This window comes from Nuphar pumila, chromosome 15 (genome assembly GCF_984573655.1).
Source record: "Nuphar pumila chromosome 15, dmNupPumi1.hap1.1, whole genome shotgun sequence".
NCBI classification, from domain to species: Eukaryota; Viridiplantae; Streptophyta; class Magnoliopsida; order Nymphaeales; family Nymphaeaceae; genus Nuphar; species Nuphar pumila.
Window position 1 is genome coordinate 65,405,120 of NC_143263.1, and position 12,262 is coordinate 65,417,381.

At 36.6% G+C, this 12,262-nt stretch overlaps 1 protein-coding gene across 2 annotated transcripts in view; it reads left to right on the forward strand.

Annotated features, from left to right (window-relative positions):
- LOC149815479 (nifU-like protein 4, mitochondrial) overlaps window positions 1-12,262 on the forward strand; it is a 317,157-nt gene that overhangs the window by 252,515 nt on the left and 52,380 nt on the right. The window lies entirely within an intron of this gene.

The window sequence follows — 12,262 nt, forward strand, 5'->3', positions numbered from 1 at the left end:
GATATGTTGTGGGGGACAATGATATAAAAAAAAATGGATGAAACGTGGGTCTCAAACTTAATTAAGAAATACAAAATAGGAAATCAAAGCATAGAAATCATGTAAAATTGCAAAACAAGAGAAATATTGGAATCTGAGGATTCCGTTGATGTCGTAATATACAGGTCGATCTCGCTATATGCGGATCGACCCTGTAAATCATGCATTTAATAAAAAAAATTTGGGAATGAAGGGAAAATAATGGATATTATATGAAGATCGAAAGAAGAGAATGCTTACTTGTTCGGCTTCGAGAGAGATTCCCTTGGTTGGCCGGGAGCAGAAAAACAAATGTCTAATAAAGGCACCAGAGCAAATGGGTGTTTCTTTGATGATTTCAGAGGGGCGAACAGTTCTTGATACGTAGAAGGAGAGTGCTGATGAAGAAAACCCCCCTGAAGAAGGCCCATGTGGTTTGCTTATATAGAGGCTGGAGGAAAGGAAGGCCATGGAGGAAGTTGGAGATCGAGGGTTGATAATGGGAGCGACGGTTGTGGCGATCAGCGGTGGAGGAGTCGCATATGGGGTTTTGCTCTGGAGGGTTCGTGCGAGAAGGGGGTTTGTTGGCGATGGAGGGTTGAGGGTGGAGAGAAGGTAGAGTTGTTAGTGATGGGTGGCCGAAAAAGGGGGTTTGAGGAGAGGAGACATGGAGGGCTCGGCTGAGGGTTTCCAGAGTGAAAGAGGGAGACTGAGAGAGGGAGAGAGGCGCCGCCTCCCCTCTTTTCTTACGAAGGTTTTCTATAGAAACCCTAAAAAGAAATTTATGAAAGGGGCCCTTTGTTTTTAGGATTTTTACAAAGAGGGGGCTCCCACAAAAAGAGATTTTCACAAAAGTGTTTTTTTCCAAAAGAAAACGAGGTTTTTAGTAAAAACTCATTTGTTTGTCTCGTGATTTTTCCAATTATTTTTCATTTTTTTGTATTTTTGGAAGAGAAATTTAAGACTTTACGAGAAAACAAAGATTGGACACTAATTTTTTTGTATTTTTGCAAAGTATTTACAAGAGAAAATTTTTCTGAGAGTTCAAGGCTATTTTGAGAAAATTTCTTCAGAAAATGGGTGTGGACCCAGGTTTCGAGAAAATGTCTGAGTTTTTGACACTCGAATTGAGAAATACAATGTGATGGATCCAAACGGATGTCGGATGGACTGTCCGAGCTAGTTTAAAAACTATTTTTGGTATTTTCTTAAAATTTGGACAATGAGACTCAATTTTGGATCTGGACAATGGATCCGGATCCAAAATCAATTTAAAATGAATTTAATTTCAGTAAAGCTTGAGAAAAGAACTGGAATTTAGATTTTTTGCTCAAAAAAATGAATTTAGGGGCAAGAAGGGAATATTTAAAAGATTTTTAAAAAAATTTGGGGTGTTCACAGATGCCCCTCTTTGCTACTAAGCTGGTTGAAAGCCGAGCTTAGTGGCAAAGAAAACACTCCAAATTTTGAAAAAAAAAATGCCCCAGTCAGCAGATCTGAACAGGGTGTGGAAGAATTTGATTTAAAAGACATGGTTTTTCAGATTTAAAACTTTATCCTTGAATGGCTTTGGGAGGACGAAATCTTCGAAAATGATATGATTGAATGATAGAGATGAGGAAATCGTGGTGGGACTTTGGGCGAAGATCCCGAAATGATGAAAGATAAGAATTTAGATCAAGTCTCGTGGGCGAGACAAGATCAATGTTTTGAAAGGACTCAAGTTTAGCCCTTAACCTGGATGGGACAAAGATATATCAAAATAACCTGAATGGGGAAAGAAATATATGAGGACTTTGATGGGACATTTTTGAGAAAACGTCTCATGAGATGAAGCTCAAGTAGGATTTTATTCTGGATGGATATACAAAGCATGAATTCCTCGATGGGAAGAACCATGATGGGACTGGAGGAAGACACCTCGTCGAAACGAGGGAAACTCATTGGAATGAGACTCAGGTTTAACCAAAACCTGAAAAGGAAGATACCTCAAGGGGCGAGGTTCAGGTTTAACCCTTAACCTGAAGGGGACGACCATACGGAATCCTCGAGTGAAGAGACCAGAATGGGACCTTCGGAGTTTGGACAAACAAATCCGAAAGGTGTTTGCGAAAGGGGGGAAGGAAATAGGGTTCCCTGAAGCTTTGAAAAAGGGATGAACTTGGGCGTCTCATTGCTGAGACTAGATCAGCTTTTGAATTTAATGACCTCTCGCCGGGAGTACAGGTTTTGACCCTTAACCTGAGTGGGAACAAACATACGGATTTCTCGAAACCGTGATGGGACAGGAGAGATACTTCAACTGAATGGGGTAACTCTTCTAAAAGATATGAACAACGCTAGGTTGCATCAAAAATGGATATTGACTACTTATTTCATTCTTAGAATATCTAGAAAATTTTGCCAATAAGATAAATTTATAGTTGACTTCAACGCTTGAAAAATGTGTATATGTGTGCAAAGATATCCCCTCTTTTACCTAGAGTATTTCCTCCAACGAGGTTAACTTCTTGGTTTTAAGAGTCAAATTCAAAATTTTAGCACTGATGATTTTCTTCAAGGAAGCTATCCATTTCCTTTGATATAAGAAGAGAAGAAATATTCTCAATTTCATAAAAGCAGGTAGTGAAAAGACATTGATAAAAGATATTTTACATAAGAAAAGATGATTTCTGGCAATTTAGGTAGTTTGATATCTAAGTGTTTTCTCATGATGATCTTCTTGCACTCTTTTTGAGTCGTTGAGCTTTTTCGGATATTTACATCATCCTTCATTTTGGATCTTCCTGACTTTTCTCTCTTTTTCAGGGAAGGGTACGTCACAAACTCCTTCATCTTGGAGATGTTCCGATCCTTCATTTTCTCAGGGATTATATATGATATTGGCTCAAAGGTCTTTAGATGATAGCTGAAATCAAATATCATTTAAGGTTTGTCGGTAGGTTCGTCACACTCGCCTTCATCTCGACGGTGATCTGAACTTTCCCTGGAAGGATCCTTCACAAACTCCTTCATCTCGGTAGATGATCCAAATCTTCTTTGGCCCCGGGGGTCTACTCGCTTAATTCGCCTTCATCTTGACGACAATTGAGAGATCCCTTTTGCAGATATTTGATTATAGCTTTAAAATGGATAAGGAGATATGGATTGAGTGGATTCTTTTTATTGCTTAGGATATTTCCACTGTCTGATTGCCAGAAAATCATCTTTAAACATGCGTCAAAGCTATGATCAATATCAATTCGTTTCTGGCTTTTCAACATCATTGAATATTTATTTCACTAATCATACCGAGGATATTTCTTTCATCCTTTTGGTTGATCAACAGGAAAAAGATTCGAATTTTACCTCTTTTTCGCAAAAAGTTTCACCTTTTATGAAGAAAAATACTAGAGGTAATCTGAGGTAATTCTTTTGTGCAGTAAGAATATTGGAATCAACAGATACTTTTAGCAAATTGGCAAATTTTTCATGACTTCTATGTGAAATATTTACTCAATATAGATTTTGATACGACCTTTAGTTGCAATTTATGATTTTGGACATTCTGACCAGTAAAACTGGGACCTTTCATTTAGCGACCAGCGAAGGAGCTAGAACCTTTCATTTAACGACCAGCGAAGTAGCTGGGACGTTTCATTTAATCATTTAACGACCAGCGAAGTAGCTGGGACCTTTCATTTAATCATTTAACGACCAGCGAAGTAGCTGGGACATTTCATTTAATCATTTAACGACCAACGAAGTAGCTGGGACATTTTATTTAATCATTTAACGACCAGCGAAGTAGCTGGGACATTTCATTTAATCATTTAACGACCAGCGAAGTAGCTGGGACATTTCATTTAATCATTTAACGACCAGCAAAGTAGCTGGGACATTTTATTTAATCATTTAACGACCTGATTTAAGATTGAGACTTTTGAAAGACAACCAGTACGAGGACTGAACTTGATCTTTAGATTTAAAATCTTTAGCAAAATAAACAGTGCGAGCACTAGGTTTTCCAACTGAGAGTCAGGAAGGAGATCGGCCTATTTAAGATATTTAGAGATCAAAGCAAGAAGAATGGCCGGGTTTTCAGGATTATCCCTTATCCTGAAGGGGAAATGGAATATATATTTGATGATAATTTAGGAAAAGAATGATTCAGGTTTATCCCTTAACCTGAAGGGAAAATAGAAGATTTTATGAAGAGATAACCTGAGACTTGAATTTAGAAGGGATATGACAAGATTTAGAATTTATGATCTATGATTTAGATGGACCAGGTATGTGACGGGGGATATAAAAAGGATAAACTTTGAGAAGACAAAAGGATATAGAACTTTGAAAAAAATGTAGAACATTTGAGAAAAATTTGATTTTATTTTTGTAAGAGAATTCTCACAAGTAGCATGGTTGCCCCTATGAGTGATCTTCAGGATTATCCCTTATCCTGAATGGGAAAAAAGAATAGAATTTAAAGAGATTAAATGGGAAATTGATATAAATCTAGAAAATCAACAAAAGATTGACAAAACTTGTATTTACAAAAGAGTCCTCATAGGTAGTGTTATTGCTCCTACGAGGGGTTTCAGGATTTTCCCTTAGCCTGAATGGGAAAAAGAATAGAATTTAAAGAGATTTAATGAAGAAAAATTGATATAAATCTAGAAAATCAACAAAGATTAACAAAACTTGTATTTACAAAAGAATCCTCATAGGTAGCGTTGTGGCTCCTACGAGGGGTTTCAGGATTATCCCTTATCCTGAATGGGAAAAGAATAGAATTTAAGAAAATTTAGCGAAGGCAAATTGATATAAATCTAGAAAATCAATAAAGATTAACAAAACTTGTATTTACAAAAGAATCCTTATAGGTAGTGTTGTTGCTCCTACAAGGGGTCTCAAGATTTTCCCTTATCCTGAATGGGAAAACGAATTTAAGGAATTAAAATGAAGAAAAATTGATATAAATTTAGAAAATCAAATGAAGGTTTACGAAACTTGTATTTACAAAAGAATCCTCATAGGTAGTGTTATTGCTCCTACGAGGGGTCTCAGGATTATCCCTTATCCTGAATGGGAAAAAGAATAGAATTTAAGAAAAATTGAATGAAGGAAAATTGATATAAATTTAGAAAATCAAATGAAGGTTTACGAAACTTGTATTTACAAAAGAATCCTCATAGGTAGCGTTATGGCTCCTACGAGGGGTTTCAGGATTTTCCCTTATCCTGAATGGGAACACCTCGGACAACGAGGGTCAGGTTTATCCCTTAACCTAAGGGGGATCAAAATAAAAGGAAATACCTCATGGGAAAGAGGCATCAGGTTTGTCCCTTAACCTGAAAGGGTAGAGAAATTTGATAAAATTTTAATGGAATTGAGGAAAATTTGATAAAACTTGATAAAATTGACCTAAACTTGATAAAAATATGAATAAAATGAATGAAACTGATAAAGATATCAAAATTAACTGAAGATTTATAAGATTTGAGAATAAAAGAGTTTTTCTGATCCTGCCTGCATATGGGATCTTGGAAGGAAAATGTTTATTTAAAAGATTAAATGAGAAATCATTTTGGGGGAAGAAAATCCACCACAAGAAGAATGATCAGTGCGAGATCTGATCCTTTAAATCAAACATGAGAGATCATCATGAGGGTTAATTTTCGAAGGCAATGGTTTTAAATACCTAATTTTGAAGAAGAAGATCAACAATAGATCTGATTTCTAAAAATAACAGTTCGAAATTGATAATAAGATCAATACAAGGGTTGATCTTTGAAGGTAATGCTTAAAAACCAATCTTGGAAGACAAGACTAACACAGGGTCAATTTTTGAATATAATGATTTAAAACCCATTTTTGGAAGATAAGACCAATGCAATGATTGATTTTTTTGAATATGATGATTTATAGCCCATTTTGGAAGATAAGAACAATGCCTGGGTTGATCTTTGAAAAGTTTTGAGATCAATTTTAGAGGATAAGACCAATGCAAGGGTTGATCTTTTGAATAAAAAGATTTGAAATCCATTTTGGAAGATAAGATCAATACAATGATTGATCTTTGAATATAAAGGTTTTGAAATCCACTTTGAAAGATAAGGGTTGATCTATAAAGATTTGAAATCCATTTTGAAAGATAAGACCAACACAAAGGTTGATCTTTGAATATAAAGATTTAAAATCCATTTTGACAGATAAGATCAACATAAGGATTGATCTTTGAATATAAAAGTTTAAAATTCATTTTGGAAGATAAGACCAACACAAGGGTTGATCTTTCAATATAATGGTTTGAAAAACTTATTTTTGAAGATATGATCAACACGAGGGTTGATTTTTTGTCAAAGGTTAGACCAAGGAATATTTGAACTCCTTGGTCATAATGAAGATTTTTAAAATTTCATGATTTTGAAAAAGCTCTCATAGGTAATATCATTTCTCTCATGAATGATGTCAGGATTGCCTCGCATTCTGAAAAAGAACGGGAATTAAAATGCCCCAGTAGGGCAAAAAAGAAAAGAAAAGATATAAAGGAAATTAACATTTCATTTGATAAGCAAAGGTCTGATAACAACTGAATATTTACAAGAATTTGAAAAGGAAAAAGACTCATAGAAGACTGGGCTGACTAGCCCCTACAAGACAACTGACAAAAAGAGACGAAAGCAAACAAAAACTTTGGCTTTATCAATTCTTTGAGTGGTTCGAGAATGGTTCTGTCAGGACTGCTGGCTGCTTTTCTTCCTCGTCCTCTATCAGCTCACTTCTGTCAATGCAGTCTTGTATCATGTGCTTGAGGACAAAACAGTGCTCTGTGTCATGCCCCGTTGCCCTGTGGTACTTGCAGAATTGGTCTTTGAACTTTCCCAAGATTACGGGAGGATCCGCTATTTTAGGGAGTTTGATCATCCCGTGCTTTAACAGGTAATCCAGAATTGCTTCCATAGTTTGATCTAAAGGAGTGAAGACTCGATCTTTCTCCCACTTGATGTACTTGGGATTCTCTTGAAGATTCCCTTTCTGTTGGATACCAATTGGAAGTGGCTTGTCATTGTTCTTATACGCTCTCTCCTTCTACCCCTTGCCTTGATCTAATCTCGGACCACTGCCACTGTTGTTCTTGTTTCCTTTACTGCTGCTGCCAAGGTTATTGCAAGAGGTATCAACTGAATGAGCAAACTGCACCTTCTTCTTCTGGTCTTGGACATTCTTGACCAGAGGCGTGTCCTCGTAAAGTCCGCTTTCTATTCCTGCTTCGAGCCATTCAGCTCGCTCAATCAACTTGATGAAGGATTTCGCCGGGGAAGTGGCGATGAGGCTCCTTATGGGCTGAGAGAAATTGTTGAGGATCACCTGCAATGCGTGCTCCTCAGGAATGGGTACCTTCATCTTATTACAGGTGCTTCTCCACCTGTGAATGAAATCACCTGCTCTTTCATTCTCTCCTTGCTTCAGGTTGTAAAGATGATTTAATGTAGGTGAGGCTTCAGTGTTGAATAAGAAGCGCTCGATGAACAGATTTACTACCTTATTGAACTCTCGTAGTTCGATAGGATTCACATGATCAGCATACCATCTGGCTGCTACACCCTCCAGACTGCGGAGAAACAGATGAACAGAGCCCTGTTGTCTTTTCTGAAACGACTGCACTCTGCATAAAATGTGGCCAAGTGGGCTTTAGGGTTGCCAGTCCCATCAAATTTGAGAAACTTGCGAGGAAGATTCTCCAGGTTATCATCCCCATCTAGACCATCGTAAAAATCTTCGCCAGTATAGGTCTGCTTGCCCTTACCCTTGGCTTGAATGTCCTTAATCGCTCGATTCATCTCCTTCATCTGTTTACTCATCAGGTCCTCTGCTGGAGCCCCAAACTTGGGCTTGTTGACAGATTCGGGCTCTTCCGCAACTATCTTTACAGACTGTCTCGGAGGATTCTGTTTGTAGACAATCTGCTCTTCCTCTTCTGACTCTTCCTCGACTGACTCTGATTCTTCGGAAGTAGTGTTCGGCTGTACCTTCTTCCTGATGATTCTGACTTGCTTCTTTACATGCTTCTTCCTCAACTTGCTTTTAGGAACTGTCTCTTTCAGCTTGGCCTCGGCTTGCTCTGACATCATCCTTGCCATCATCTTTTGGAACATATCATACATAGCGGGGTCGATGTCATCCTTCTTGTTCTGACCTTGTCCCCTGACTGATTTAGGAGAGCTTATCTCCTCCGCCTCACTGTCGCTGAGTTGAGGAACTGTTTTTTTTTTCCCTCTTGTCGTGACCATTTTTGAAATATCAGAACTCTCTGTGGAGGAAAAGTGGAGGTTTTTAGACCAAAGAAACTTCTTAGAGAAGTTTTGACAAGAGGAAGGATTTAGGTTGAAATCTAAACAATTGTATCCCATTACTAGGGATTGAGTCGTCACGAAATTTGTGACAATTGCTTTGTTTACTCTACGAGGGAGAGTAACAAAAAAAAATATGAAAGAAAATATCATTTTGAAAAGGATATCTCTTGACGGAAAGAGATATTTATGAAAATATAAACAAGAACATAAAATCAAAAGAAAATAAGAGAAAAAATGAAATTTGAAAATAAATGGTAAAGGTTTAAAATTTCGAAGAACTTGCAGGCAGGATCAGAAGGATTTTTGAAGAAATTTTTAGAAGAAGAAGAAGAAGAAGAAGAGAAAAAATACACCTGGGTTTCAAAAACAAAGGAAATTTTTTTCTTTTAAAATATATACCCAGGGTTTTTGAAAAATAAAAATATCACACAATCATAGATACACAAGCAAGGATGTGCAAACAACACTCCCTAAAGCTGACTCTATATGCAATATTTGAAATGGCTGATAGGACCTTAATCCGAACTCTAAGATTTATATCATCTGATTTCAATCAAGATACGCCGATATACTCAAGCCGAAGCTCGAAGTACGTGGCATATAAGATATCTCTCCGGTTCTAAGGTAAAGGCTTCCCAACATCCTTGAGCACCTACCGATATACCTCAGACTATGTCCCTTAGGTACGTGGTAGGGGGCGCGAACCCAAATAAGTGGTCCAGTTGTGAGGCTCTCTCCCGAACTATGGTTCAGTGAGACAGCCCAGCAACGTGAAGACCGTGACAATATAGGTAGGGATGTTTTCAAAATATGATCAACATGCAATAAAACCAGAAGGCTCTAATGCAAGTCCTAAAGAGATAGATTAAAATAAAGAGAAGCATACACTTGCATACATTGTTTTGCATTCAATCCCTAAAATTGAGGAGAGTTGTATTTAAGACCTAAGTCTAATGTGAACATGGATAATCTCCTCAATATGGTCCTACCAAACCATACTTAGATCCTATATGCAATGATGTCAGCTTTAGGACAGAGTCTAGGCTCCTAAGGTTTGCATGGAAATGTAGCTGACATATGTTAGAATAAAGACTTAGATTATATAAAAGCAAAGCAAAGGCACAAATTCGACCGGACGAAGACGAGTCCCATCACGATTGCCAAATCTATGATCATCGCAAAAATTTTCCTATTCTCTTGTTTCTCTCTCTTCCTTCTCTTTTCCTTTTCTAACCTCTATTTTCCTCCTTTTTGAAGGGAGAAAAATAAAAGAAAGAAAAGAAAGAGAGAAGAGGAAAGAAGGAAAGAAAGAGAGAAGAGGAACTATTTTGCGCGGTCTCACTTGACCTTAATTTGAAAGCATTTAGAAATTTAACTCGCCTCCATTTTTGAAAATATTGCGGAAAAATGGAGAGACGGGATTCGCTCGTCGCTACGAGGTTCGACCATTCCTGGCGCCTTTACCAGGGGTAATCGAACCAAGGATCGAATCTATGCCTTTTGCTTTGCCTAAATATAATCGAAGAATTTATTCTAACTCTAGAAGATCTAAATGCACAAAGAATCATACTTGTGCAATGCAGGGATGTATGCTCTTTTGAAAATTGATTTAGAAATTTCCAAGTATTCTAAGATGAACTTGGTAAGGGAGTGAAGAAATGTTTGATTCTAACTTTAGAACTTGAGATAGATCAGAGAAGTTCTAAGTTTTTGAAATAAATCAGGATTGGAAGGATAGATCTTGATTTTGAGAAAGAATGATTTCAAGTTTTGAAATGAAAGGAAATGAAATTTCAAAGTCGGAAATGGACTTTGAATTTTGAACTTGAATTTAGGAAAGAAAATGAATACTTGAGATGGAATTAAATTTAGAGCTTGAAGTTTGCAATTTAGAATGGATCTGAGAAAATTAAATGGTATTTAAGAATAGAAATGGAATTGAAATCTAGAATTGGAATTGGATTCCTGATCCTAAACAGAATGGGATCCGAGATTTGGAATCTAAGATGGACTTGGGTTCTGGATATTAAAATGGAGTGGATCTGAAGTCTGAGACCCAATGTAGAGTTGGATTCTGGATCCTAAAATGGAACTGGATCTGAAGTCTAAGATCCAAAAGTGAAATAGGGGTCTGGATCCTAAAGGGGAATTGGATCTGAAAAATTGGAATTTGGACTCTGGATCCTAAAGAGGAATTGGATCTGAAGTCTGAGATCCGAAGTATAATTGGATTCTGGATCCTAGAATGGAATGGTGTGATCATCGCAAAATTTTTCCTCTCTTGTGGTTTCTCTCTCTTCCTTCTCTTTTCCTTTTCTAACCTCTATTCTCCTCCTTTTTGAAGGGAGAAGAATAAAAGAAAGAAAAGAGAAAGAGAAGAGAAAAGAAAGAAAGAAAGAGGGAAGAGGAACTATTTTGCGTAGTCTCACTTGATCTTTATTTGAAAACATTTAGAAAATTACTCGCCTCCGTTTTTTAAAATATTGCGGGAAAATGAAGAGACGGGATTCGCTCATCGGTACGAGGTTCGACCGTTCCTGGCGCCTTAACAGGGGTAATCGAACCAAGGATCGGATCTATGCCTTTTGCTTTGCCTAAATATAATATAAGAATTTATTCTAACTCTAAATGCACAAAGAATCATGCTTGTGCGATGAAAAGATGTATGCTTCTTTTGAAAAGATGTTTTTGAAATTTCCAAGTGCTTCTGAGATGAATTTGATAAGAGAGTGAAGAAATGGTTGAATCTAACTTTAGAACTTGAGATAGATCAGAGAAGTCCTAAGTTTTTGAAGTAAATTAGAGTTGGGAGAATAAATCTTGATTTTGACGAAGAATGATTTGAAGTTTTTGAAAAATGAAAGGAAAATGAAGTTTCAAAGTCGGAAATGGACTTTTGAATTTTGAACTTAAATTTAGAAAAAGAACTGAATACTTGATATGGAATGGAATTTAGATTTTTGAGGTTTTGAAATTTAGAATGGATCTGAGAAATCAAATGGTATTTAAGAACGGAAATGGATTTAAGAGATTCAGATTAGATCCGAAAATGGAATTGAAATCTAGAATTGGAATTGGATTCCGGATCCTAGACAGAAGGGGATCCAAGATTTAGAAATCAAGATGGACTTGGGTTCTGGACCCTAAAATGGAGTGGATCTGAAGATGGATTTAAGATCTAAGATCTGAGATCCGAGATAAAATTGGATTCTGGATCCTAAGATGGACTTGGATCAGAAGTCTAAGATCCAAAGTAGAATTGGGTTCCGGATGGATTTGGATCTGAAGTCTGAGATCCAAGGTGAAATTGGTTCTGGATCCTACAAGGAAATTAGGTCTGAAGTCTAAGATCCAAAGTGAAATTGGTTCTGGATCCTATAAAGAAATTGGATCTGAAGTCTGAGATCCAAAGTAGAGTTGAATTCTGGATCCTAAAGGGGAATTGGATCTGAAGTCTGAGATCCAATTTGAATGTTGAATCATGGATCCTAGAATGGGTTTTTGATCTAGATTTGAGATCAAAAAAAAAGTGGGGATTTGTACTTGGAAATCTGGACCCAAGTTGGATTTAGGATCTAACTTTGGATTTGGAATTTTAAAATTTGATTTGAGAATTTTTGAACTTGGGATATGAATTTCAAAGTCAAATTTGGACTTTGAATTTGAAGTTTGAATCTGAAATTTAGAGGATGAATCAAGAATTTCTAAATTTGAATTGAATTTGGAAAAATGAATTTTAGAAATTGAACCTTGAATATACAGATGGATTTCAAAGTTGAAATTGTACTTTGAATTTGAGATAGAATTTGGAATTTGAAATACAAGATGATTCTGAAGTTTCAAAGTCAAATGGGACCTTGAAATTGAATTCTTGAATCTTTTTGAGAAATTTGAAATGAAGGAAAGAA